Consider the following 6239-nt stretch of genomic DNA (forward strand, 5'->3'; position numbering starts at 1 on the left):
TTATTCTCCCGATCGAACACCCTCGAGTGGCCCATTTCGGCCCCCTTCCCCTCCCCACCACACAACTAATTTTTCATCATTTATCATGGAAGAACACCGAATCTTCGATGGTTGAGGTCATTGTTTTTTGTTATCTTTAGATGGGGGAGCTGGGGGGGCGGGTTCCAGACGGTCCTTTCGGAGAGACATAGTGAGAGTGTGAGATTTTTCAGGATTGAAAGACCAGCTTGTTCCACGTGTTGGACCGGCTTGTGATTCTGCAACCAGTCCAGTTCCACATGTTGGACCAGCTTATCCAGATCTGCAGAGAGCGAAGAAGCTGCTGCTTGCCAGTCTGAGGGATGACAGATGGTACGGCAGAGGGTGGAGTCATCAGCAAATAGATAAAGAGGATTTTCCAGAGAGTCGGAGAGATCATTGATGAAAACCAGAAAAAGAACAGGGCCCAGAACACTGAATTGAGGAACTCCAGTCTGGACAGGAAGAGGGGATGAAAGAACTCCATTCAGGGCCACACGTTGACTGCGACAGGAGAGAAAGTCTGCGAGCCATGAGTGGAGATGGTGTTGGACACCAAAGGAAGAGAGTTTGGTGAGCAGGGCGGGGTGCCAAACCGTATTGAAAGCACGTGATATGTCTCGGGATCTGGCTCTGATTTCATGTCTGGCATTGAGGACCTCCATCCATTGTTGGGAGAGCAGAAGCAGCATATCCAGGGTAGAGTGACCTGGTCTGAAACCAAATTGATGATCGGAAATCAAGCCATTGGAGAAGAGGAAGGATTTGATGTCTGAAGCGATGATGGATTCCATCACCTTGCTGATGATTGGGAGAAGGCTGATTGGTCTGTAGTTGCAGGGATCTGTCTTTGCACCTTTTTTATGCAGGGCAGTGATGTTTGCAGATTTCCAAGCGGATGGCAGATGGCCTTGAGCAAATGAGAGGGTGAATAGAACAGAGAGAGGGTGAGCAAGAGGAGAAGAGCAGGCTTTGAGGACACGTGGGCTGATGCCGTCTGAACCGGTTGCAGAATCTGAGTCGAGGTGTGACAGTAAACTCTCCACCTTGTCGGGAGAAAAGGACATAGAGTCCAGGGACAGTTGGGTGCGACTGGGTAAGGTGGGTACAGATGGGTTTCGGACACAAGATTTTGAAGCAAACAAGGAGTTTCGGCATTCAGCCTTTTGAAGCAAACATGGAGCCATTTGTTTATTGCTCCAAATAATATTGTGGTTCATGAAGAAATACCAATGATAGAAGTGTTCCACAAGGGGTAACTCAAGCAGCACAACGAGCTCACCTGAAATGTGACTTGTGCGGTGAAGATGAGCTTGTCACGTTCAAATAGTCCACGGCTCGTGTAGTTGAACACAGAAAAGGTCACCTCCTCAATCAAATTGGTAACACGCTGAACAACTTCCTCAGCTTGCTCTGCCCATTCTATAGCTTTCTCAAACACGACTTTGAACTCCTGCAAAGAGTGAAAAAAGAATGAAAGTTTTACAATCTCGTGATGTGTAACAAAGGATCCGTTATCCGTCATTTTAAATGGAGTACATACTTGACTTAAAAAACAAAACGTTAAAAATCCATCAGGTCTTTGACTCGTCCGCACTCTAAACCGGGGGCCTCGTTATCGCTGTACTCCTTTGCTGTCCCTGTCTCTTTCTCAGCCACCTCATCTTCTTCACTACCCTCCAATCCGACTCTCCCGTGCTCGGTTTTCAGTCCTCATAGAACCTGTCCGTGGAGGAAACAATCCCTGCCTTTTCAACATCAACAGAACCAGTCTCAAGTGGCTTGGTGTGGATTGAGAGTGGAGTTTGTATTTGGAGCAGGAGGGGTGTGGGGGGAGGGGTGGAGCAGGGTTGGGATACCCACACACTCTCGTGTGCAGCAGCATTGAGGCTGCTGGTTGCATCAATGGTTCGGGACGCGGCGATTCCGCTGATGCGTTGCCTCTATTACCAGTACACTGGTGCTCATTTCGCTGACCACGGAAGGATGACATGCTGAGTTAACCCCACTTGGTGTTAATTCAGTGGAAAACAGGCCTTGAACTCAGGACCCGAGGATCCCAAGCCAGCCACCATAACCACTAAGTCAACCCCTGCCTGAGGGTGAAGATAAAATCATCAAAGGAGGTGGTGGGGATAAAAATAATTGAAATCGTCTCACTCTCTCTCTCTCGATTTCTCCGAACAGATCATCTGGCAAACTCTCCTATCTAGTATATTAACAATCCTCTTTAGGAAGTTCAATCATTCAAACTCCTGGATCTCAATATCAGCCATGATCTTTCTTGGGTAAACCACATTTCAAAGTTGGCCTCCAAAGCCAGCAGCCGACTGGGCATCCAACGTCGTTCCTTGGCACACCTGAAAAACTATCTTACGATCCACCGACAAGACCTTCAACCCCAGCATCATGGAGTACTGCTCTCCCATATGGGCTGACCCCCCCCCACCACCTCATGCTCAGCTTGTCGCCGTAGAAACCAAGTCCTTCAAAATCATTGTCATCTCCCACGATGAAGCTGAATCTATCGGCCAATCACTTCGCCATCGCTGACAGGTCGGTGGTCTATCTGTCTTCCACTGCCTCCTTTCTGGTCTTGCACCCTCTTCTCTTTCCCTGCCCCCCCAACCCACATCCCACCCCAGGTTTCTGCAGGGCACACACGGTCCACCATCAACCAACTTCTGGTGTAACTTCCCAAATCCAGGATCACTGCTCATCTCTCATTCATTACTCTTTTTCCCACCTGTGGAATCAACTTCCACATTCTCTTCAGTCTCATTCTCCCCAACAGGTCTTCAAGACAACTGTTCACCACCATCTTATATCGTCTCCAATCCAAAACTATCATTTCTTTCTACCCTCGTTAACCCCACACAAATCCCTCCTCCTTCCAATGTTCCCGCCTTCGAGTTTTCTTCTGCACCTATCTTGTCCATCTCATGCATCCTCGGTGTCCATCTTGTCCATCTCATGCATCCTCTGTGCCCATCTTGTCCACCCCATGCATCCTCTGTGTCCAACTTGTCCACCCCATGCATCCTCTGCGTCCATCTTGTCCACCCCATGCATCCTCTGTGTCCATCTTGTCCACCCCATGCATCCTCTGTGTCCGTCTTGTCCACCCCATGCGTGTTTTAAGTCCTGTTTTTTGTTTGTTACGTCCTGATCCGTTCAGTGTACTTACTCTTTCACGAGCCTCGGCCATATATACAAAAATAAAATCATTAACACTGCAGAGATCCACCCAAGGGTAAGGCAATGCTTGACGTGGTGTTCACCCATTGAGTACCGCACACACAAAAAGTGGGATCATTTAATTGTACGAAGTGTGTATATCCAAACAATAAAATTGAATTTGTTTATTTGTGCTTCAAAGACTAAAATTACTGAACCAAATCGAGCCAAATTTGGCACGTTGCCTGATGGTACCCCAAGTATGGTTTCTGGAAGGGCAGCATATCTGGGGGACAGGGTTGAGGGTGGGTGGAAGACCCCAACTGTCTCTATGTATAAAGGTTTATCGTAGAGTGCAACCCTGGTGGTGTCCAGTATTATAAATCATCTTCTTCTCGAAAGAAAGTTAAAACAACATTACGGTGATGTTGAAATCTGAGTGAGAACAATTCAAATTTTGAAAATGTTTCTTTTCACTCATTTTAAACGGACATTAAAAGCAAAGCATCCAACACTGAGCTTTGCAGCGGAGCGGAAGCGATTTTGTTTTTATACCACCATACATAAGCAGCAAGGACGGTGATGAAGATGGGTGGTAGGATGGCCTCGCGGTATGCAGATTCGTCTCCAAGCTGTCTGGCCTGGGTTCAAATGTCGGCCCAGTTACAAGCTGTCATCCCAGCCTTTCACAGGCAGAGTATGTGCCATTATTAAACTGGGCATCCCATCTATTGACATAAGTTGGTGGACGTTAGAGATCCCACGGTGTCCTTCGCAAAGAGTAGGTGAACTATTGCCGGCACCCTGAACAAGTTCCAGATTCCTTCCCGAACCTTCGTCGAATGTCAGTCGTGGCCAGCGGGTTGGTGAAAGACTTGAGCTGAGCTTCACAAATGTAACGAGCGGGGCAGGGCAGTAATGTAATGACAGGGCAGTAATGCAGTAAGACAGGGCAGTAATGACAGGACGATGTGAAATGGTCCTGTCTGCTCAGCTTCAGCTTGTCCTTAGGTGGTACGTGCTTGGAAGCCTTGTTTGTCTGAATTTCTGTCTGTGCTGTCGCTGATGATTCGCCAACAAGCGACGAAACCAGTCCGGCAGCTGAGGGGGTGTGTAGCATTGGGATTCTCATGTATATACTGTTTGTGAACGTCGTTATAGCTGTGGAGGAACTCTTGTAAAGGGCTTGAAACAGCAAAGGCCTTTCCTTGGGTATCCCTTCATGGTTGCTTTATGCAGCTTCTTATACAAATCGCATTTTGTGGAGGTTCTTCAAGAAACAAAAAACCAAAAGATGACCCAATCAGCAAATGTTGTGGTCCTTTTGACACGACCTGTGAGTAACTCTCAAGTCGGACTGGGTGGGAACCTTGAATGGACTGGTGAAGCTGCTGAGAGAGAGAGAGAGAGAGAGAGAGAGAGAGAGAGAGAGAGAGAGAGAGAGAGAGAGAGAGAGAGAGAGAGAGAGAGAGAGAGAGAGAGAGAGAGAGCATGGGGGGCAGGCAGCCTTGCAAGGCACTTTGTCGGCTGAGCGTTGATAAACTACGTGGGACAGGGGAAATGTGGTGAGAAAAAGACCTCATGAATACCTTGAAGGCCCTCCGAGGCAGAGGCAGGGTGAAAGATGTGTTCAGTTGGATGAAACAAACGGCAACACACTTGGCAACAATAATGGGTTCATAAGGACTGCAGGGAAATTACCCGAGTCGACTGGGATAACAAAGTGACAAAATTATTGATTCAACCAAAAGGATTTTCTCCAGTCGTGGACCAACTAGCAGTAGCCAGCCAATGCATTTGGAAGTCTGGGTCTCTGACTGATATAATCGTCTGGTGTCTCGATATAACCAATCGACTCAATTTTAGGTGTACTTCCATTGGGACGACAAGGATACAAATGCACATACCTTAAGGGAAAACTGGTAGTTGGGATTGATTTTGTTCAGATCATTCAGGATGAAGTAAAGAAGCGAGGCGCGTATTGCTGCTGGCCTGTAGAATTCCCGAGCCTCGTTAATCTTCACTTCCGTGGCCTTCGCTTCTGCAACCTGCGAGGTAGCCCACGTTTGCTCACCGATAACACCGAAAACAGATCATGATCAATGGCTACTCGTAAAAGAACAAATAAATAATCCAAATCTCCTTCCATACCTTTTTCTCGATCTTAGTCGCAGTGTTCTTTGTACTTTCTAGATTCTCGACAAGCTCTGTGTCACCCAGGAAGTTCCCAGAAGCGGCAGATAACTTGGCCAGCAAAGAGTCCTCCAGCTGCTTCAGAGAGATCTTGAAGTCATTCTGCTGTTTTGTGAGGTTGGCCTGAATCATACCGGAACACACTGTTACACTCTGACTCTACTTGTGAAAGGCTAAAAGTTGATGCAAAGAAGAGGAAAATGTTTTTTTTTTTTTAGCATCGATCTCAATACAATTCAGCATCACAAGAAGTTTCAGTGATTCAAACAGTTGTTCTTTTGAAATACTGCGTTTTGATGGAGATAGGAGTCACTTTGAGAGGTATACTTCCTTAAGCACGTTTTCTGACCTTGAGTTCCTCAAGATCCGGTCTCTCTTTGGCTACCACTGTAGCAAGCAGCTGTTCTTCAAGGCCGGCACGAGTGACGAGGAAGTTTATGAGCGTGCACTGGGCCTGCAGTTCGGGCTGGTAGTGGGGGTTTGCCAGCTTCGTGTGCAGCAGGAGTCTGAAGCTTGGGTGGTATGACACCTCTCGATCTCCGATTTTTATGTATCTGTTAATGGAATGAAAGCAAGGCCGTTGCCGCTGTCATTGTTCATCATTTGTGAACGAATGAACGGCATCAATGTTTCTGTTGTGGTATTTACTGTTAACACATTGATGGTGTCTGTTGTCATGACCAGGTGTTACTCAAATCTTCTGGCATCATTGAGCTTGACTTTTTTCACTGTTTTCCTGGACCGTGATTTTTACTCCAGATTTGTTCCTATTTTTTCACTATTTTTCTATTCTTTGTTTTCGTCACACCAAAGTGGTTGCTATTTTTTCCCTTTATTTTTTTTGTTCTATT

At 46.8% G+C, this 6239-nt stretch overlaps 1 pseudogene across 1 annotated transcript in view; it reads right to left on the reverse strand.

The window, feature by feature from the left end:
- LOC147007096 (dynein axonemal heavy chain 17-like) overlaps positions 1–5942 on the reverse strand; it is a 28473-nt pseudogene extending 22531 nt beyond the window's left edge. The window contains exons 1-4 of the transcript XR_015054406.1: positions 5738–5942; positions 5347–5511; positions 5103–5243; positions 1301–1471 (exon numbers count right to left, since the gene is read on the reverse strand). The product of XR_015054406.1 is annotated as a dynein axonemal heavy chain 17-like (transcript). The remainder of the gene's footprint in view (positions 1–1300; positions 1472–5102; positions 5244–5346; positions 5512–5737) is intronic.
- Between the last annotated feature and the right edge of the window lie 297 nt (positions 5943–6239).

Source organism: Eptatretus burgeri, unplaced genomic scaffold, assembly GCF_056783735.1.
Source record: "Eptatretus burgeri isolate ZD-2024b unplaced genomic scaffold, Ebu_testis_v1 Ebu_testis_scaffold_696, whole genome shotgun sequence".
Lineage (NCBI taxonomy): Eukaryota > Metazoa > Chordata > Myxini > Myxiniformes > Myxinidae > Eptatretus > Eptatretus burgeri.